The sequence below is a fragment of the Pan paniscus genome, chromosome 12, assembly GCF_029289425.2.
Source record: "Pan paniscus chromosome 12, NHGRI_mPanPan1-v2.0_pri, whole genome shotgun sequence".
NCBI classification, from domain to species: domain Eukaryota; kingdom Metazoa; phylum Chordata; class Mammalia; order Primates; family Hominidae; genus Pan; species Pan paniscus.
This window is the reverse complement of record NC_073261.2, coordinates 123,719,857-123,740,062: the sequence shown is the minus strand read 5'-3', so window position 1 is coordinate 123,740,062 and position 20,206 is coordinate 123,719,857. Positions and strand designations below refer to the sequence as shown.

The window sequence follows — 20,206 nt, the reverse complement described above, 5'->3', positions numbered from 1 at the left end:
TCCAATGACACGTGGGAATTATAGGAGCTACAATTCAAGATGAAATTTGGGTGGGGGGCACAGCCAGACCATATCAAGCCCTCTCTGCCACAAGCTCTGTGCTCTGTGGGCTCCGTGGTGCAACCCCTCCCTGCCCACCTCACCCCTCTGGCCTCCATGTCTTAGTCCTGGTCATGGGTTCTTCTTTTCCACGGCCTCCTTACTTTACCCTGGAATGCTGCATTTCTCACCCTAAGAGCACTGGTCCTACAAGTGCTTGTAGTTTAAACTTTCCTTCTGGCTTATGGCTTCCAGACCTAGAGATCAGCCCCAAACTCTGCCCTAACATTTAAAGCAGACTGTTCATTCCTTGTTAGTCAGTTGGGTGTCCTGCAGGACTTTAAATTTACATCCAAAACCAAACTCATTACCTTCCTCCAAATTGGCTTCTCTCATTACCTTCCAGTTGTCTGAGCCCAAGCCTGGAGCCAGCACAAGCTCTGTGTCGTCCCTTCACATCCTCTTGTCCCCTCCATCCCTCACACGTTCCTTAAGTCCCACATCCAGCTGATTTTAACCCCCATGGATGTCTTGCCTCCTTTGTCTTCCTAAGCTCACCACCAATGGCCTGGTTTAGAAGCCCATCACACCCAGGCAGACTGCCTCGAGAGCCACATGGTCTTCCCACATCCAGTCCCACCTGCTTAGGTCCACTCTGCACACAGCAGCCAGGGTGGGCTGCTGACACCATAGTCTCCCAGATCTCTTGTTGACAAAGCACCAGCTTCGTTCACATCGTGCACAGGGTGAACCATAAGCTTCCTTCCTTGGATCACAGAACCCTGGAATGGACTGCTTTCCCTCCACTTGAGCCTCTGTTCCTGCCACGCCCACCCTGGTGCTCATTCCCTGGTCATCAGGAGCTTCAGGATCCCTGCCTCCTGCTTGCACAGGCTCCTCTTCCTTGCTCACCACCCCTGACTCCCTTCCCACACTGGCTCATCCTTCCATACTTTCACACACTGCACCTTCTCAGGTGTCACACCCTGCACCCTCCAAGACTTCACACCCTGCACTCTCCCAGCCTTCACTCCCAGCACTTCCCCAGGCTTCACACCCTGCATCCTCCCAGAGTTCACACCCTGCATCCTCCCAGCCTTCATACCCTGAACCCTCCCCTACCTTCACACACTGCACCCTCCCAGGCTTCACACCCAACGCCCTCCCCTACCTTCACACCCTGCACCATTGCAGGCTTCACACCTTGCACCCTCCCAGGCTTCACACCCTGCACCCTCCCAAGCTTCACACTGTGCATCCTCCCAGGATTCACACTCTACACCCTCCCAGGCTTCACACCCTGCACCCTCTCAGGCTTCACAATCTATACCCTCAGTCTTCATGCCCTGCACCCTCCCAGGCTTCACACTCTGAACCCTCCCAAGCTTCACACCCTGCACCTTCCCTGAGTTCACTCCCAACACCTCCCCAGGCTTCACACCCTGCACCTCCCAGGCTTCACACCCTGCATCCTTCTGAGCTTCACACCCCGCACTCTCCCAGAGTTCACACCCTGTACCCTCCAAGGCTTCACACTCTACTCCCAGGATTCATGCCCTACACCCTCCCAGGTTTCACACCCTGCACCCTCACAGGAGTCACACTCTACACCTCCCAGGCTTCACACCCTGCACCTTCCCAGAGTTCACACCCACCACCTCCTCAGGCTACACACCCTGCATCCTCCCAAAGTTCACACCCGGCACCCTCACAGGCTTCACATTCTACACCCTCCCAGGATTCACGCCCTACACACTCCCAGGTTTCACTCCCTGCAACCTCACAGGATTCACACTCAACACCCTCCCAGGATTCACACCCTGCACCTCCCCAGAGTTCACACCCACCACCTCCTCAGGATTCACACACTGCATGCTTCTAGGCTTCACACTCTACACCCTCTCGGGATTCATGCCCTACACCCTCCCGGGCTTCACACCCTGCACCTTCCCAGAGTTCACACCCAACACCTCCCCAAGATTCACACCCTGCACCCTCCCAGGCTTTACACTCTACACCCTCCTGGGATTCATGCCCTACACCCTCCCAGGCTTCACACCCTGCACCCTCCCCCACCTTCACACCCTGCACTCTCCCAGGCCTCACACCCGACACCCTCCCATGTTTCACACATGCACTCTCCCAGGCTTCACACCCAGCACCTCCCCAGGCTTCATACCCTGCACCCTCCCAGACTTTACCCCCTGCACTCTCCCAGGCTTCATACCTGGCACCATCCCAGGTGTCACACCTGTACCCTTCCAGGCTTCACACCCTGCACCCTCCCAGGCTTCACACTCTGCACCCTCCCTGGCCCCAGGAAGCTTTTCCTGAATGGACCAGGGGGCCTGGTGTCCTGCCAAGCTCTCATACATCTGTGCCCATCTCCAAGGTAGAACCTGCCTAACTCACCTGTCGCCTTAGGAAACACAGGGCTCTCTTTGAGGACTGTGCTCTCTTAGGAGAGGCTGCATCAAAACCCACACCCATCTGTTTATCTTCAGTGCCTGGCAAACCGAAGAACTAATGACGAACATCCCACAAAGATTTGCTGAACTCAGCCTGGAGTAAACAAGAACTCAAAGAAGGTCAAGAACTAGAGCTGTTGCCAAATCTCAATAAGCGCAGCCCACCACAGGGCAGTCACTAACTTTGCGACATTGATTCAGAGCCTGCTATATTCCACCACATAGCTGCTACAAACCACTGCCTGCTCTGGGGGCTGTTATCACATACCTGCCTCCCCAGACTAGAAACTCTCTGAGATCAACACCTGCCTTACGTATCTCTGCACCTCCAGGCCCCTGCCCTGTGCCTGGCCTAGAGCACCCGCACGTGCATGCTCACAGAGTCACAGCCACAATGATGGGTGCGTCCCAAAGTTGCCCTTTCTCTTTGCATCTTCATGCAGACAAGAGGAGGAATCACTTCCGTCATCAGTGACACTTGGTGTGGGAGCTGCCCTGGGTCCATTACCAGGATTGACATTCATGCCGCCTCCCTCCCAGGTGACTTGGATCAGGCACTGGCATTTCCCGAGCGGCAACCTCAGGGTTCTAATTGCCGCCACCTTCAACCCACCCCAACTCCATCACAGCCCAGCAGGTGCCATGCTCACAGCTCAGGAGTGACAGCCACGTTTGACATGGAGGTCTGGTAACTTCTCTGCACCGCATTCCACCCATGATTACATAATTAATATCCGACACAGTTCACTCCCTGACACACAATCTGCTGCAACTCCAGACGTTACTACTTATGGCTCAATCTTTGCAGGATTCATTAGGTTTGGTTGTTCATAGAATCTGCTTAATTTCCAGCTATGCCCTGTCCTGTTAGAAAAAAATTATAATCTGTAACAATTACACAGTTCAGTTGTTTAATGGAAAGTAGATTTGTCATAATTCTTTTGCGAAAAATGGCTTCACCTCCAGAGAATGCATTGCGTTCCTGCAGTCCCTGCAATGGCCCTGAGGCTCCCACGTCTCCCAGCTGTGGAGGGTCCAGCCTCGCATCGCTCACCACACCCAGTTTCTTCCTCCACCAGGGGAGTCTATCCCTGAACAAGTGCTGGTGGAGCATTTTATATGGAAAGTCACTTATGATGGACATTAAACGAGCTATGTGCAGAAAGGACTCCATGCCCAAGTAGGTTGGAGAGAGATTCAATTTTAAAATGAAATATATATATATATAGGGTAATGCTTATCAACGATTTACTATGCAAAGTCTCAATATTTGGGACTTCCTGAGAGGGGAGTACAGGGTACAGTTCTGAGCAAACCTGCCTGTCTCCAGAAGCCTCTCTCCCTTTGCCTTAGGACAGCTGGTGGGACCGGCTCTGGGCATCTCTCAGGATCTGGCACTGAACTCTCTCCACTCACGTTCAGAGGAAGACACAACACATAAGCAACGATGGTGCATCCTCCTCCACCATGGAGGGTTCTTTCAACAAAAAGAAGTATCTCATTCATTCATTTGTCCACCTGGTACTTCCTGAGCCACTTCTATATGCCCATGGGAGATGTTTTAGGCTGGGTTCTCTGGAGGTTTTCTGAAGCAGAGGTCTGTGTGCAAGCGTTCATCAGGGAAGTGCTTCCTGAGGAAGTCTGTGAGACAGCAGAGGACGCAGTTGGAGGTGGAGAAAGCCAAATGCAGGGTGACCGAGGCAGAGCCCCACGGAGGGTGGCTCCAGCTAAACCAGCCAGGCCCTAGCAGGCCAGGCATATGCGGTTCCTCTGAGGCCTGGGATGGGCTCCTGTACCTCTGTAGGAAGGTCTGGAAGCCAGAAGCCAGAAGGAAAGTTTAAACTACAAGCACTTGGAGGACCACTGCTCTCAGTGTTCCCAGGGCATGGGGTACGGGCTCCCAAGGGTTCTCGGCTCTGCACTGGAGAAGCAGCAGGCCCAGGAGCCCCAGAAGGCCTCTGAGAATGACCTGCAGCCCTGTAGCAGCTGGGGGACATGCACCATGGTGGGTGCCTTCACCCTGCCCTGCCTGTCTCAGCTGCTCTTCTCAGAACCTCGGTTCGTCTTCTCACCCCAGTCAACCTTCAAGCTGGCCTTAGCACAGCATCTGGCATAGAGTCAGTGAGTGACCAGGGTTTTGAGGGGATGAATGAATGAGTGAATGAATGATGATGGAATGGATAGACAAGTCTATCGTGTTGCACCTGTGGCGAATGCCTCCTATAGCTCCCTACTGGGAGAGGCAACAGAGCCACTTTTCATTGGGAGCAGTCCCTGAAGACAGACTACCAACCAATGACACATCCTCATTCCCCATGTGACCTCGAGCAAGGGCCTTAGCGTCTGCGTCTGTTCTCTCACCTGTGAAGGAGCCATTCGATGAGTGACCCCTGGAAAGTACTCAGAAGAGCAGACACTCAGCAGACACCATCATGGCCATCACCTCCCCCCATCCAAAAAGAAACACAGAGCAGCTCTCACAGGCAGCCTCTGAGGTTTTCTGCTTTCACCTTTGGCTCCTATGCCCCCATCCCCTTCCCATACAAAATGGATTTCCCAACTGGACAGCTCATGGCTTCTTGGACAAATCCTGGGTGTGCTGACAGCCCTGCCCTCATGCCATACTCTTTCTGTCCTCAATTTTGAATTATTTCTGTTCCCTCTCCCTATACAGCCTCCTTCCTAAACTCGGCCTTTCCCAACTAAAACTCATCCGTTCCCCTTCCAGGTCAGCACAGTCAGACCCTCTCCCACGTCACAAATCATATTTGGATACAACTGTTGTGCTCATCTTCTCTCTAAATCCTCCGTGCCTTCCACCAAGGTGCCTCACACATCCCAGACTCAGGAATAGGGCAGGAACAGGGAGAAGGGGTCTGTGGCTGTACATGGTGTTCAGTGTGGTGATTCCTCAAGGATCTAGAACTAGAAACACCATTTGACCCAGCCATCCCATTACTGGGTATATGCCCAAAGGATTATAAATCATGCTGCTATAAAGACACATGCACATGTATGTTTGTTGTGGCAGTATTCACAATAGTAAAGACTCGGAACCAACCCAAATGTCCATCAATGATAGACTGGATTAAGAAAATGTGGCACATATACACCATGGAATACTATGCAGCCATATAAAAGAATGAGTTCATGTCCTTTGTAGGGACATGGGTGAAGCTGGAAACCATCATTCTCAGCAGACTATCGCAAGGACAAAAAACCAAACACCGCATGTTCCCACTCATAGATGGGAATTGAGCAATGAGAACACATGGTCACAGGAAGGGGAACATCACACACCAGGGCCTGTAGTGGGGTGGGGGGAGGGGGGAGGGATAGCATTAGGAGATATACCTATTGTAAATGATGAGTTAATGGGTGCAGCACACCAACATGGCACATGTATACATATGTAACTAACCTGCACGTTGTACACAGGTACCCTAGAACTTAAAGTATAATAAAAAAAAAAAAGAAAAAATATAAAAATAAAAAAAAGGAAACAAGAAAACGACGTGGGGCTTTGTAAGTCAGGAAGAGAACTTTAGGCCTAATTTAAGGTAAAATTAAAGCCTTCAAGTGCTTTAAGCAGAAAAGCAACATGGCCTGGTTTGTGCTTTTGAGCAGCTTCCAGGCACTAAGGGACAAGGGCTGTGGCAAGACCCAGTGAGAAGGAAGAGAGAGGGGAAGTCTCCAGGGGAAGGCTCGGCCAGACGGTGGAGGGCACTCCCTGGAGGGCTCAGTCAGACAGTGGCAATGGTGGTTTAGGCAAAGGGTGGCTGTGGAGACGGATAAAAGACGAGACGATGACCTAGAATATTGGCGGCAGGTGTCACAGGAATGGTGGATGCATTTTAACCTGAGAGTGACAAGCAGTTTTCAGTTTGCACAGCTGAGAGGATGCTGAGACCTGTTATTGCTGAGGAAGCATGGAGGGGAGGAAGCATGGAGGAGAGGAAGTTTTGCTTATGTCGGGGAGTGGGAGGATAGATCCACTGAAGCCTGACAGCCAACCATCCACTTTCAGGACAGCGTGAGAGACGGCATGGCCCAGTGTCTGTGGCTGGGAGCAACCAGCGGCTCCAGGCTCTACTCTGCCCCTCGGTGGGTGACCCTGAGCAACCGCCCAATGTGTGTGCTCGGTGGTCCAGTCTGGGGTGGTGCAACCCATGCGGAAATGACACTCCTCTTCACTCGGTGGCCCTGTCTGGGTGGTGCATCCCACGCAGATGCTCAGTGGCCCTGTCTGGGTGGTGCATCCCACGCAGATTCTCGGTGGCCTTTTCTGGGGTGGTGCATTCCACGCAGATGCTCAGTGGCCCTTTCTGGGGTGATGCATTCCACACAGATGCTCGGTGGCCCTTTCTGGGGTGGTGCATCCCACGCAGATGCTCGGTGGCCCTGTCTGGGTGGTGCATCCCACGCAGAGATGACACTCCTCTTCCATGAGATCACCATCGGTGCCTGAAACATCACAGTTCAATAGTCGAGTGCAGTAGAGAGTGGAGACATTGAGGCAGAGCTGAAGCTTCATAAGTGGGTTAGATTCATCATGTTTTACACAAAGACTTGCACTAGAGACCTTTGATTGGGATGAGAAGGAGGACGTGGCTCCACTAAGGAGAAGCTTCCTATGAGAAGCAATGAGGCATCAGGAAGGGGAAGAACGCACGGATTGCAGTGGAACTCAACAGCTAAGGAGACAGGGAGGAAAGAGACATGAAACCATGAGGAGACAGATGAACTCAACAGCTATGGAGACAGGGAGGAAAGAGCCATGAAACCATAAGGAGACTGACTGATTCAGCAAATGGCATGGAGAGAATATCTAAATGGGAAAAAGCCAAATTACAGTTGTACTTCATACCAAAAATTAAATTCCAATAAATTAAATAGAAAAATATAGAAACAAAATATGGCCGGGCGCAGTGGCTCATGCCTGTAATCCCAGCACTTTGGGAGGCCAAGAAGGGCAGATCACTTGAGGTCAGCAGTTCTAGACCAGCCTGGCCAACATGGCGAAACCCCATCTCTACTAAAAATATAAAAATTAGCCAGGCATGGTGGCATGCATCTGTAGTTCCAGCTACTTGGGAGGCTGAGGCAGGAGAATTGCTTGAATGCCTGAGGAGGAGGCTGCAGTGAGCCGAGATCATGCCACTGCACTCCAGCCTGGGCAACAGAGCAAGGCTCCATCTCAAAATAAATAAAGAAAGAAATAAAAATGCCAGTAGTTTCCGTTTGTTTCCTAAACAGCCTATAAGATAGAGAGTGAGGTAAGAGGGTGGAGTTCAGGGATCAGACAAATTTAGGTTCAATTCTAGGACCCACCATACACGACATTAGACAAGTTACTTAACCTCTTCAGGTCTTGGTTTTCCTGTAAAAATAAAAAGAAGAAATTCCATGAAGACTAAATTCAACAGTGCGTCCATCACATCCAGCCTAGCAGATGACAAGTACTGCTTTATGTGAGCCAGTTTACCGTAGTCATGTGTAGTTTATAAAAATTTTCAATAATAGCAAAAAACGCATTTTTTTTTTTTACTGGCAACCCTTAGGCCTTCAAAACATTCTGCTTCTCAGAATGTTCACTGAATTGCAGTCAACCAAAATTCTTCTGTGCACCCCAGTTTCACTTCAGGATCCCGCAGAAGCAGGCCCCCTCATGAGGAGGGTGCTTTGGAGGCCTGCATGGTGGGTGTACACAGCAGACATGAGCTCTGAGTTCCAATCCCGGCTCAGCATGAACACGGAGGATGTCCCAGGATGCACAGCTTGGTCACAGTGATAAGAGCCAGCCTTGACGATGGCCCGTGGCCGGCCCCATGCACCGGGATTTACAGAGACACAAAGCTGATCCCTATCACAGCCAAGATCTCTGTTTTGCAGATGAGGAAGCCGAGATTAAATTAGGTGACCTGTGCAGAGTCAGAATTCAGGATGTGGCAGAGGTGAGGCTTGAGTCGGCGAGGTCAGCCAGGCTCTGCAAGGAGTTCTCTTTGGTGTGACACATTCAGCTTTCATCCATCTGTGGAACTCACACTCTGGCAGGCACAGTGCCAGACGATGTGGCAGTGCCCTCACAGAGCCCGGCTTCCAGCAAGAGACAGGCAGCTCGGCCAGGCCAGCGCCATCCGGACGTTTGATGAGTATCAATTGACAGTCAGGGAATGCTCAGCAGAAAGAATTCAAACAGAATAGCAAGGTTCTGGGAAGACTTCCTTTCTAAGAGGATGTTTTTGAAAACCTAAGAGTCTTTAGCAAATTGAATAGTGCATGCAAAGGGCCCTTGAAACCATATGCCTTCCTCAGCCGCCTCAGGTGCAGAACACAAGAACACAGGCCTCCAAGGTGTGTGCCTGACTCTAGGACCAAGCTGAAAATAAAATGGATCAAAAGTCCACTCAGGGTGAATGTGAGATCTCTCCTCTCATGACTCTTACGAGCAGTTGTCAAGGGCTGAAAAGAAAAACTCCACAAGCACTTAAATCCCCAGTGGGAGCCCTAGGGACACACTGCAGGTGGCAATGAGAACAGGCCTGCCTAGGCCCTCCTGCTGCCACCCTAACCCTTTAAATTAGAAAGACAAAGCTTGTAACCTGAGACGAAAGGCGACTGCCCCAGCCTCTGAGGCTCTAGAATACTCAGACTTGCAGGCCAGCATCAGCATCTAGGCTGTCACCCTCAGGCAGATTTCTGAGTCTCCGTGTGAAGCAGGAAGCCACAGGGAGGTGGCTCACAGGTCCCCACTGAGGCCCCAAATGATGACCTGTGCCTTAATCTGTTTTCCAAATTCCATTTGTGGGAGTTCCAGTGAGCAACTCTCTTTCCTGTGGGGGTAACTCATCAGCCTCTCATCCTCCTGTGGTAGCTCCAGGGTGATGGAGCAGCCTCCCGCTGCTGACCTGAACTGCCCACATAATCTCCCAATAGGAGTGACCTTATTTAGGTGATAGAATCTTATAACGTAAATCACTGGAGAATGGCCTATCTGAACATGACAGATAGCACATTTTCTGTCAACTACACCGTGAACCAGTTTTCCACCCATTTTTTTTTTAGATCAGAAATAAATGGAAAAGTGGAAGATCTTGTAAGATATTCCTGTAAGTGGTGACTGAGCGTCTACTCCACCGGAAGCACAGTGACTCCTGAGTGCCGTCTGAGTGTGGAGGAGCTCGTGCTCTACAGGAAAAGGAAAACTCAGGGCAGAACCAACACGGTGCAGGGCAGGGCACTCCCAGGGTCTGGAGAGAGGCCCAGCGCAACCCTGAATTGAGAGGAGGATGAGAAATCTCATTCCTGACCAGAGAATCAGGACAGGCCCGCAGCAGGCACTCACGGCCTTATGACAGCTGACCTCTGGAATTACGAGAACTCAACTGAATTTCACTAAAAGTTTCACCTCTGGAAGAGTGCATCGATCCCCGGCCAGTTAATGAGGAACATGCCCTTACGTTTGTAGATGTCTAAAGAAAATGTGCTTGGGAAACAACTCGCGTCAGAAACCCAAATCTCATGAAAACACACGAGGCTTCTTGTTGACGGTCCCCATAGGAAACAAATGCTCTTTTCACCGAACAACTCGTTTCCGGGCTGCCACCACATTGTCACGCTCTTGGACTAGCTCACCCCGATGGGGTGCTGTGCTGCAGGGTAGGGGCTGGGAGTCTTATCAGGAGATGATGTTCCAGCTGGTCTGGAAGCCTGAATCAGACAGGAAGCATAGAACATCTCTCAATGGCATGAGGCAGAGGTGGCTGCACCTGCAGGTACAGCTGGAAAGGCAGGGCTTGAGTGTTCCAGGTTCTTCAACTAGCACACCCCCATGGAAGCAAAGAATAAACAATGATCTTCTGGTCTGAATATAATGACCTTGCGCCTGGGTTACCGAGACTATGCCAAGTTCCTGCTGGTGCTCACAGGTGGGAAAGGGCTCTGCACTGGGACAGGTATCCTAAGAGCGACTTGGGAGGAATGAAAATGACCCAGAGAGGTGCAGTGTGGAAGAACCATGAGCATGGGTTTTCAGGAGGCTCACTGGTTCCTCATGCTTCCAGAGGAGGAAACATTTGTTCTGTGGCATTTGTGTGCCCAGGGAAGGACATGGATCATTTCCACCCAGAGCACAGCTGGCAGGAGCCTTTCCCTTTCCCGGGTTTGGGTACAAAGAGGCTCCTCCTTGCCTAGAGGAACCATCTTCTAAGCCCCAACTCCTCTCCTCCACATGCTCGCAGCAGGCCTCCTCTTCACCCTGTGGGTGCCCAGCCACCACCCCTGGGGCTCCCTCGAAGAGCCCTGTCTTTCCTCTCTCTTCTCACTGTGACCAAGCATGACCCGACCATGAATTTCTAGCCAAACTCGCCTGCTCCTGAAGACTTTGCTGGCAAAAGCAGCCCGCAGGATTTGCTCTGCCCAGAACCTGGAACACTCAAGCCCTGCCTTTCTGGCTGTACCTGCAGGTGCAGCCACCTCTGCCTCATGCCATTGAGAGATGTTCTATGCTTCCTGTCTGATTCAGGCTTCCAGACCAGCTGGAACATCATCTCCTGATAAGACTCCCAGTCCCTATCCGGCAGCCCAGTGCCCCATCCTTCCCCCTTCCTGGATTCTGCAGCTCGGCTCTCCTATGTTGCATCTCACACCATGAGTCACAACATAACGTGACCCACATGTATGCATCTCCTGGAGCACAGGGAGCTTGTCCTGTTCTCTGGGGGCTGCCCTGTGGTCCAGCAGGTGCCTGACACACAGTAGATGCTCAGTAAGTTAATGCCCCCATGCAGATGGAGGAGGCTTTGCATTTGAGAAGAAGCAAATCACGATCCACACAACTTAGTTAGAAGCCCTGTGTGTTCCGGGGGACTGAAATGCACCATCTGAGGTTCATAGCAGGATCCATGAGCAGGAAGTACCTGCAGCTCAGGCCTGTGAGGGAAGAGCCATGCCTCCCACTGGGCTTCTCTAAGAAACACACAACCGTGAGCCGAGCCCATCCCACAAACCTGGTGTTTCATAAACCCAAATGAGATCGAGTCGTCAGCATGTGGTTTGTTGGAGTCACGGCGACCAGAACAACACTCATCTCTCAACAGTCATGAAGATTTTCTCCAAACTCACAAAGTCCCAAAGTTTTTCTATATGGCCATGGACACCATTTAAAGTCTCTGACATTTCCTACCTAAAAGATAAGATTAAGAGGAGATGGAGGGGTGGACCGCATTACCACGTAGCCAGTTCCACACTGCCTTGCTCTGCCTATGACAGAGGAGCACTTCCCCGCACCGGGGATCCTGAGCTCGGCCGTGGCTGTGCTTGGGCAGATGGGACCAAAGTGAATACACTCCAGACCCCATCCCAGCAGTGGTGTGGCTGAGCCTCTTGTCCAGTGCTCCCCCACGGAAAACACGCACAGGGCTGACCCCAGTCCAGAGCAGAGGCGCCAGAACCTGCACAAACCCCATATGGTGCTAGATCCGTGTTGGGCAGCTCCAGGTGTGAGCATCACCACGATGGAGCAGGGCACAGGGAGAGCTCATGTTTGGATCTGTGTTGGGCAGCTCCCAGGTGTGAGTGTCACCACAATGGAGCAGGGCACAGGGAGAGCTCATGTTTGGGATAAGGCAGTGAATCCGGAGGAGGCCTGCAGAGCGGACATAAGGCATCGCCTCGAGGGGCAGGCACGCTGTGGCTCACTGACTCGCAGTAATGCCCCTGGCTGCGGAACCTCCCAGAAGCACAGCCATGTGGACACTGCAGACCTAGGTGCAAATAATCATCTTTGCAACGGCGAGAGTAAATGCTGACAATTAAGTTCATGTGTTTTACCAAACAGGATCCAAGATAAGTAACTCATCTCAAAGACCAGGATCTATTCATCTGAGAGCCCTGTCTCTGACCATTAGACCAACTGGCCCCTTCATGCTTCCAGAAGACGGTGCAGTCAGAGACGCCATTCAAAGGCCCCGTGTAGGTGGCCGAGTCTGTCTGCCCCACTCTTCTCTTCCCTTCTCCTGCAAGGGTTGTGAGCAGCAGGACCTAGTCATCCCGCCGCACTTTGCAGAGCGCTCCCCCTCCAGGTGAGGAACACAGCGGGGGTGGGCACACCCTCAACATCAGGCTCACACTCGGCGGGGCTCCTGAGGCCATCCCCAGGAGTGGACAGGTGGTATGGGAGGGGGCTCCAGAAGCCAGCAGCCTCGGACTCTCAGATACACCCCGTGAGGCCAGGGTGTGACCAGCCTCACTGAGGCTGGCCAGCCATGTTAGACGCCACCACGCAGCATCTTTCTCTGTTACGCTTTGTCACACGATGTGCTGATGGGACTCCAAACAACAGCCAATTTGGAATGGAAACACTCTTGTATTTTTAAATGAAATAATATTAATTTGGACAGTGAGCGTATGATCAGAATTCCTTGTAAATATTTACATTGAGTGCCTGGGGAAGAAAGAGACCTGGTTAATTGTAATTAATCATGGATAATTCATTACTTACAGTATCCAGCACGGCTGGGGCTCTGCTAGGCTCAGGATCCTAAAAGCCTGCAGACTCCAAGCCGAACTCAATGTAGTGAAGGTGGTGTTGCCCCGGGTGCTGCCTGATAATGACAAAAAGGAAGCAGGGGTGGGCACAGCCTCCCATGCCAGTCACCCTCCTGGGTGTTATTCATTCTGAGATATCACAGGGTCCAGGACCCAGAGGGGAGCAGCGGGTCAGGACGCAGTTGCCAGGATGCCCCTGGAGACCTCTCCTCATGCCGAGTCCCTGGAAGGGAGGCTTCTCCCAGGACCTCCGTCCTCCCTGCCCCTGCTTGAGGAGCTGGGGCAGAAACGGGGCTGAGCGTCCTCATATTCCATGCAGAGGAATCTAATTTACTAAATGCAGGAGTGGCTGGCCTGGAAGGAAGAGCACAGTGGCTGGAAGGATAGGGCCTGGCTGGACATGGACAGCGGAACTGACGGGGGCGGAGGAAGGAAACCTGCAGCCACTCAACAGGAGGACGCAGGCCTCCCTCCATGGGAGAGAGCCTCAGGGATCAGCAGCCACTCAGGCAGGAGGATGCAGGCCACCCTCCACAGGGGGGAGCGTCAGGGATCAGGGGGTGCCCAGAGAAGTCTGGGAGGAGGAGGGAAACGTGGCTGTTGCCTCGGGCATGGGGAACAATGGTTGGAAGGTGGAAGACAGAGCTTGTTTCAGGGAATGCACTCAAAAACCTGGAAGGCACACAAAAACCTTTCCTCCTCCCTGTCCTCGCTCAGCCGTGTTCCTGCTGCCCTCCTGGCACCCGTAGCACCTGCGACCTCTATCCATCCTCCCATGGCTGCTGTGCTTAGAACGGCACCACCTCCTGCCTGCAAAACCATGACAGCCCTCGGACAGCTCCCAGCTGCAGCATCTCCTCCCTCAGTCCCGCTGTGTCACTGCCACTCATCCAGAGTGCAAATCTGATCACCGCTCGCTTTAAACACTCTTCAGTAACTTCCCATTTTCTTTCATAAATACGGCAGATTCCCAGCCAGGCTCACCGTGGAAGCCCCCTGGCTTTGCGCCTCTCCCCGGCTTGAAGGCCTCGGTTCTTGTCACTAGGACCAACTCCTGGCTGCTCACCAAAGCACACCTCATACACAGCCATCCCGGTGATTGGCAGATTTGGTTCCTATGAATCTACCTACTTGCTAAAATCCACTTGTAGCCTCCACGTGAGGTGCACTTGCAGCCATCTGTGGACGTGAACAGAGCAGGATTAATACCTGAGTCACCCGAAGCAGAGTTTCTGCACTCATCCTCACTTCAGCTCTCAGACTGTAAACAAGGGTTCTTTTTGAGGTATAGTTAATGTTGTGGTTTTTTGCATTTCTGTGGGTGATTTCACAGTTTAAAATGGCCCCCAGGTGTGGTCTCTAGTGCTGTCTAGGGATCCTGAGGGCAAGAGGCCATGAGCCATGACGTGCCTCATGCAGAAAATATGGTTAGAGAAACCACGTGCAGGCATGAGACACGGTGCTGCCGGCCAGGGCTGCCCCACTGATGAGTGAAGAACACGTATTACCTAGGTGTCTTTACACAGAAACACACATCACACGATGCCAGGTGCTGGTCATTGATGAAATTGTTGTGACTGGAATCTTGCAGGAATCTAACTGTGAGGGTTAATTTTCTGTGTCAAGTTGGCTGAGCCACGGCGCCCAGATATTTGGTCAAACATGACTCTGAGTGTTTCTTTGAGGGTGTTCCCGGATGCAATTAACATTTAAGTCAGCAGACTCTGAGTAAAAGCAGACCCCTCCCTGCCATGTGTGGGCCTCATCCAGGCCGCTGAAGCCTAAAAGAACAAGGACGGAGGCCCCGGAGCTGGGGGTTTCCCTGCAGATGCTCTCTGCCCTGAACCAAAGCACCAGCTCTTCCACCAGCCCACCCTGGGCACTTTGGACTTGCCAGCCCCCATAATCACATAAGCCAATTTCTTAAAATCTCTCACTGTCTGTACACACACACACACTCACACACACACACACACACACATCTTTGTTTCTGCTTCTCTGGAGAATGCTGACTGATAAACTTCCTGTATTTCCCCTGAGAGCAATGGTTCAGAATTCACTAATTCGGTGTTTGTGGCGACTTTACAGGACAGAACCTCCTCGAGTGACAGGAACAGCTGCCTTGGACTCCCAAGATGACCAGAAGGGCTGCCTTGGATTCCCTAGACTGACCAGAAGGGCTGCCTTGCACTCCCTCGAGTGACATGAACGGCTGCTTTGCACTCCCTCAGTGACCGGAAGGGCTGCCTTGGACTCTCTGGAGTGACTGGAAGGGCTGCCTTGGATTCCCTAGAGTGACCAGAGGGCTGCCTTGCCCTCCCTTCAGTGACCGGAAGGGCTGCCTTGTGCTCCCTCAGTGACCGGAAGGGCTGCCTTGCGATCCCGTCTAAGTGCCCTTCCCACCTGCCACTAGGACTCATGTCCTGAGGTTTTTCTGAGCCCATCTGCACCTCCCAGCACATGAAGGCATCTCTGCCTCCCTAGACCTCTCCCTTGAGCCCCACAGTACCTGGTCTCACCCCTCTTGTCACACCTGGTGCAGAAATGACATGCAGTGTTTGTGGAGTTGCCCCCTTACCTTTGGCATAGGGCTAGCTGCATTCCTGGCACACAGGAGATGCCAGATGCCATTTAACACGGGAGCCATCTGATGAGAGCTCCCACTTGGGCAGGCAAGGGCTCCAGCCATGGAATCACAGCCTCTTCCACGGGCAATGGAGACACAGTCCGTGGTGCAGGTGTGCGTGGAGGATACCCAGAGGTCCTCCTACAGAAATGCCTGACACCCCAGGATGGTGCGGGCGGCTCCTGACACCCCGGGATGGTGCGGGCGGCTCCTGACACCCCGGGATGGTGCGGGCGGCTCCTGACACCCCGGGATGGTGCGGGCGGCTCCTGACACCCCGGGATGGTGTGGGCAGCTCCTGCACTCGCTCCTTTCCTCTCAAGGACTTAATGGCTACAGAGAAAGCAGAGGCCTGCTGCGGGGAGCAGGGGGAGCCGGGCAGTGCAGTGGCCTCCCAGGAGCACTTGGCTCCTCCAGTTGGTAGGGTCTGAAGGAGAGGGGCTCAGGGAAGCTCTGTTTCTGTGGGCTCTGCACCAGAAGACATTTAAAACTGATCAGTGTGCGCGCGAGAGTAGCCAAAGACTCAGCGCATTAAGGAGGACGCTGGCGTGGGGTCAGCAGGGAGTGAGCGTGGGCAGCCTCCCACCAGGCCGGTCTGGGAGTGCCCTGGCCTCAGGCAGCGACTGCACCCTCCCTCCTCTGCTGATTTGTCTTGCCTTGGAGCCCTAGCAGAGAGAGAGCTGGCATTTTGTATCACTCTGGAGAAAATATCTAGAATCAGCGAGTTGTGAAAGCTTCAAGGAAAGTGAGATAGCAGTTAAGTGAGAACGTCAAGGAAGCAGATTTGTGTTCAATAGCTCATTAAAAACGGCAAAGCTCTTCCACAATTCCAGCTGTCCCCATGCAGCTGTGTGTCTGGAGTGGTGGTGAGTGTCCCCACGGTGGGGAGGCGCAGGGACGGATGGGGCTTCAGGGCCTCGCTGGAGAAGAGATTGCTAAGTTCCTGGAGGCCTTTCCAATTTTGAGGGCCCCAAAAGGGACCTGAGTGGTTTCCCGACTTGAGAACCGTCTGCATCAGCCCGGCTTCCTGCACAGTGTCTGCGCCGGTGCACACCTTAGAGGGGAGCTGCGCCATCAGATGAACCAGGACCCTGGCGGAGGAAGGGGGGTGCCGGCAGGGCTCCCATGGCACCTGCTGCCTGTGGCTGAGGGGAGCCTGGAAGGGCACCAGCCTCACCCACCCCTGGCCGAGACCCCCCTTGCACAGAGAACACACACAATACAACCACAGCTGGAATCCCATGCACAGCTCCTTATTCACCTTCCCGCTCACTGCAGTCCTCTGGTTTCAACCTTCCGTTGACATTGATGACAATTTTACATGGACAGTAGCCAGGTTTGACAGGGTTAAAAGTGAGAAATTTGCTGTTCCAACACTTAGGCTCAAATCCTGGGCTGAGAATTTAAGGGCTACTTGAATGCATGTGACTCAATTTTTTCTCTGTACCTCAGTTTCCCTCTGTGTCAGATACACTGATGTGGGGTTGGCTGTGAGGCAAAATGAGCTCCTAGTTTGCACCACAAAGCTCTGGGCAGATCTCCACTCATTAATGGTGCCAGGAAATGTGGAACCATGCTGACTGCCAGCAGAGCCTGTCCCCCCGGGAGCCTTGCTGTGCCCTGCAGCTTCACCTCACCTGAACCATGCACAGGGCTTTCTTTTCTGCCATGTTCTTCATCCATTGTGGGGGATGCAATCACATTTTTGTGTGGTGACCAGCATCTGTCATTCACAGAATTGGCTCAAATCACATGTGACCAGAAGAACAATTATGTTGAGAGTTATTTTTTAGCATCCCGCTCTTTGACACTTTTGAAGAGATCAAATGACAGAGATATTTTTTTCTTTTTTCCATTTGCTCAATGCATTATCTCTAAGGCTAAGTAGGTTTTGAAAAAAAAAATCTCAAGAGCATCCTATCCAGTTTTTAAAAATTTTTCCTGTCAATGAATGAGATCCAAAATGGGGGTGTGACTCATCTTCAAGCTGTGGCATTCGTGGCAATGCTTTCTGATGTCACAGTGGATAACTCCACTAGAAGTAACCCACTTCTGAATGATATTGGCGAAAATAAACATCATAAAGATGAGCAAGGTCATTGATTTAAGATGTGAGTAGCTATTGTCAACATGAACACCAGTGATGTACAATTAAAACTCCCCTCCAGCTCTGATCAGTTTTAACAAGTGGGCATGCTCTGCAGACAGGCAGCCCAGAGAAAACTCTCACCCCAGAGAAGCTGAGCTTCAGGCTGGCCGTCTACCTGCATCTCTCATGAAGAACACGACTTGGGAAGTATCATTTGACCACTCTGAGCCTGCTTCCTGCCTGAAAAAATGGGGTTAGGGACATCTGGAGAGGTGGGTGAGCACTAAGGATTCAGTAAAGGTAGGGTAGCTGTGACTGGAACATTCTGGCTCACACAGTAATTATCAATACTCTTCCCCATGCCAAATGAGGAGCATTCCTTACAGAAATAAAGGGACTATATCCATTGCTTTAGAGCCCCAAAGAAGAAAATGGTCTTCTGCATACTGATAGCAACCTGAACCCTCCAGCAGTCCATAACCAGGGCATCAGCAAAAATGAAGGGGTCTCCCAGGTCCTGCACTGGAAGGAGATTCCCCCAAACCACCTGTATCAGAACGAGCAGCTCAGAGGCACTGGCACATCTCAGAGAGTGCAGATGACAGAAGCATCACGCCCAGGTTCCAGCACTAGTTCTACCACTAACTAGCTGAAAACCCTGGGCAGTTTACTTAACTATGCCTGTGCCTGAATTTTCTCAGAGGATTGTGAAAGCATTAAGTAAATGTATGCATGGGCCGTATTTACAACACAGTCTAAGTTCTCAATTAATATCAGCCACTCCTTTAGATCAGGAGTCAGGAAACTGCAACCCCATCTATTCATATAAATAAAGTTTTATTGGAAGACAGTTTTCTCATTCATTTACTTGTTGTCGATTGCAGTTTTCATGAAGACTTGAGCAACTAAAATGGACCACGTGCTGCACAAGCCTAGAATATTTGCAGTCTAGCCCCTTACTGGAAAAGCTGACCCTGTCTAAGTTTACCACACCGTTCATTTCCATTCACAGGAATAATTCAGGATACCTGGATGTAGCCATGGGCTTGTCTCTTTTAGGTCTGCTAGTACACAGGCAGCCGAAGGAGACACCTGGCCATCCCAACCACAGGGCAGGAACCCACACAGATCTTTGCACCATGTACCATGGGGGGCAGGCTCCTGGCCATCCCCATGTGACTGAATAACAAGGACACCAGGCCGCTCACATCCCCTTTTCCATCTTTCCCAGGGACAAGGAACTGAAACTCCAGTCCCTGAACATTCTTAATGAGTGAGTTTAATTATCATATTAACACTTACCACTTAAAAAAGTCATCATCTTTATGCTGTTATTCCAATTAATTGTGTTGGAAAATGCAGAGCCTGAGCTTCAAAGAATAAGGTGCTAGTTTTTGAAGTATGATGCTGTTTGATAACGGAATCATCACAGAGCCTTCAGCATCTGGAAATGGGCTGGAATATTGTGCAATGTTTTACATCTATGCATGCCAGCAGTATAGATCTATACACACAAGCAAACGGAGAGACATCCTACATGGTATCGTCATATTCCCAGTTAGCATCTAGAAAGAGCCATTGATGCACGCTTCTGCATTTCTGTTCATTCAGTTGGCCTCTAAGCACTATTGGCAAATATACATGAGAGTGTGACCATTTTGTCACTTTATCTTTACCAGAAATCATAAGGTTGGGGTTTCCGTGGGGTCTCCTTCAGCAACCTGTTGGCATCACGGCATGAAGACAGGAACTACTTAACTGGACAAGGTGGCCACTTTCACATCATGGTTGTGACATTCGTGTTCACACCAAGTCCTCTTTTATTGCAAATGGCTGGCAGTCATGGCCATCACCGTGAACACGGTGGTGGTGGACAGGAGGATTGTTCGTGCCCATCTCCAGCGCCCAGCACCGGCCAGGCCAGGCTGCAGGACAGAGGGTTCTGTGCAGGGGAGAAGTCCGGTTAGACTGAGGCTGAGGCCGGGCCCCAGGTAGGCACCTCAGTCAGTTATTATGCCAGTCACACATGTGACAGGGCAGGTGGCTACTGGTCATTGCCTCGGCAACAGGGACAAAGCGGGCCTAATGAGTGGCTGTCCCAACAGGAGACAAGCAAAGCCCAAGTAGGTTTCCCCATGGAGGAGAAACTCCCAATCCAAATCTCAAAAACCCACATGCAAACCCCAAATCCTGGGCTAGGAGTCTCTCCTCTGTGTTCACGGTGCCCTCTGCACCTGCCTTACTGCCTGCTATGGAGGTTCTTAGTCTCACTTGCTATTTCTCCCCCCAGAACACTATGAGTTACTTGAGGACAACAGCTATGCATTGTATTAATTATATATGTCCTCCTCATCCCACAATTATTTAAGGTGACTTGCAGGTCTCCTCACAGCTGAGAATTCTCTGAGTAAATTTAAGTGAAGAAAAAAGGTAAGA

At 51.7% G+C, this 20,206-nt stretch overlaps 1 protein-coding gene across 1 annotated transcript in view; it reads right to left on the bottom strand.

The window, feature by feature from the left end:
- The window catches only part of LOC112438915 (uncharacterized), a 258,190-nt gene that overhangs the window by 82,060 nt on the left and 155,924 nt on the right, over positions 1–20,206 (bottom strand). The window lies entirely within an intron of this gene.